At 35.6% G+C, this 2,500-nt stretch overlaps 1 protein-coding gene across 1 annotated transcript in view; it reads left to right on the top strand.

Moving 5' to 3' along the window:
* LOC136826891 (contactin-4-like) overlaps positions 1–2,500 on the top strand; it is a 233,341-nt gene that overhangs the window by 219,723 nt on the left and 11,118 nt on the right. The window lies entirely within an intron of this gene.

The following is a 2,500-nucleotide window of genomic DNA, read 5'->3' as shown; positions in this document are numbered from 1 at the left end:
TTTCGTTGATAAATGTGCTTAACGTTCGATATTAGAAGTCATTCTGCGCTAAAAGTGGAATAATATCATGCCATGATTGTATCGTAATAGCATTTCCTTGCTGGATGTTGATTTCATATTCAACAGGGAATTGTTTTGGATGAATGATGATATATCATTATTTGATTTTAATTGGAAATAAGCCTTGTTGTATGTGCCAATAGGGTTGGATGTAGAAAGTTTCACAATTCCGTTGTTAGTTTATTGGATTGGCAACAAAATTCATCAGTAATAACGGGAAGTAAATGGAAAATATTTGTCAATAAGTCATGGAAATTAGGATCAAAATCCAGATTCAATGTTCGCTCCCATTTCACATTCCCAAAACCACACCAGGTTTTGGAGAGTATGAAAATAACCTAATTAGCGAAGGAAACATATATACGCGCAGCTGTAGTGTTACCACATTATTAGCATTTTCACCATTTTGAATGATTTTGCTCTTGGCGATGTGTTTTTTTTTATTCTGGAGTGTGATAATTAATAATTGTGCGTTGAATAATAACGTGAATGGTCGTTGATCCAGATTGGGTTGGGGCAGTGGGCGGGGCACGGTTCTGTACTTGACCTGATGATATAGAAAAAGGGAAGGAATTTTAATTCTTTGTGTGCTCGGGACAAGAAATAGATGAACGTCCTATTTTCTTTGCATCATGTCCTCTGTTGGCAATGTGATGTCAACACTTTAAATGATATTTGTTTACTGGACAGGGGATTACGCGCAGTATGTGCATATGTAGTAGTGCAAACACACGCAAAAGCATAGAATACTGACGAATTCATACAGACGCGTATGCCTTCACAAAGAACAGACACAAACACACAAATACATACACTCATATATGTTATATATATATATATATATATATATATATATATATATATATATATATATATATATATATATATATATATGTGTGTGTGTGTGTGTGTGTGTGTATATATATATATATATATATATATATATATATATATATATATATATATATATATATATATATATATATATATATATATATATATATATGTGTGTGTGTGTGTGTGTGTGTGTGTGTGTGTGTATGTATGTGTGTGTGTCTGTCTGTTAATCAGTGTGGTCATGTGTGGACTCTCGTCAGCTCGTGTACAGAATATTGTATAAGTGAGTTTCATTTCTGACCTGATCCGAGTAATCTTTAAATGGCAGACTAGTTTTTCATTCATGAAGCGAATAATGAATAAGTCGGAAGAATATAGCTAAGGAGCCATAAAAAGGAAATCAAATTACCTATTGACTACTGAATAATATCTTCAGGACTTTAACATCTGCCCCCTACCAACATTGATATAAACAGTTTTTCTTACCTTTCCATAAAAAAGATAATGATTTATGTAACTAAAAGTCATGTTGCTTGAAAGATAAAAGGAAGAGAGTATTTCAGGAAACGACACACTTTCAAATTGCAGGATAAATTGTAGCAGTTAGAAAACTGATTACGAAGCAGCACCTCATCTTTCCTGAATTCCTATTAAATACTGAAAGAGGCCAGGAGGGGGAGTTACATGTTTTATGCAAGGGGGGAGGGGCAGGCGGGAGGAAGTGGCCGCATTATGAATGATGCCGAATACACGAAAGTCAGCATTGATGATTCACGCGACCAGATAAGAAACATGATGGATCATAGGATGTCATGAGAGAATGAAGCGCTCAAGAAGAAATAGATTTAAAGTTTCAGTTAGTCTTGAATAAAAGAGGCCCTCTCGAAATCTGTAATAAAACGGACACTATATTTCTTAAATTAGGGGATCTTGAAAATATTTCATTGCGCAGTTGAATCTACGCTTTTTGAACAACAGCATCATCCAGTTTATCATTTTTCTCCGCGCATCGGGTAATATGCCTTTATTTATTTGTTTATTTATTTATTTTTTTTTTTACGCACGACACAATGTTACATTTTTTGGGGGGCCAGAAAATTACAAATTAGGAAGTTCATAAAATAGTGGAATTAGCATCGTATTAAGGATTTAAACCACTCAAATATATTTCATCATTTCATCACAGTGTGAGTTTCTTTACAAAATGTTTAATCAAAACCGGTTTTCCTGACGTTCTTCTTGATCAGTGTCCACTTTAGCTGCCAAATCCCTCGACCAAGTGGAGATACTTTTCTGATCATAGGTACTATAGTTAATGACCGATTAACCCTGTAGAGGGGTAGCGCCGTCAGTGCACCCCACGGGGTGCACTGCAAGCATTACTGAAAGTTCTTTGCAGCGTCCCTTCTGCCTTTAGCTGCAACCCCTTTCATTCCTTTTATTGTACCTTCATTCATATTTTTCATCCATCTTGCTATCCACCTTCTCCTAACAATTATTTCATAGTGCAACTGCCAGGTTTTCCTACTGTTACACCCTTTAGACCTGCCTCCTCTCAGTTTCCTTTCCAGCACTGAATGACCTCATAGGTCCCAGTGCTTGG

The sequence above is a fragment of the Macrobrachium rosenbergii genome, chromosome 41, assembly GCF_040412425.1.
Source record: "Macrobrachium rosenbergii isolate ZJJX-2024 chromosome 41, ASM4041242v1, whole genome shotgun sequence".
NCBI classification, from domain to species: Eukaryota; Metazoa; Arthropoda; class Malacostraca; order Decapoda; family Palaemonidae; genus Macrobrachium; species Macrobrachium rosenbergii.
The sequence above is the reverse complement of the archived record's forward strand: the minus strand, read 5'-3'. Positions and strand labels throughout refer to the sequence as shown.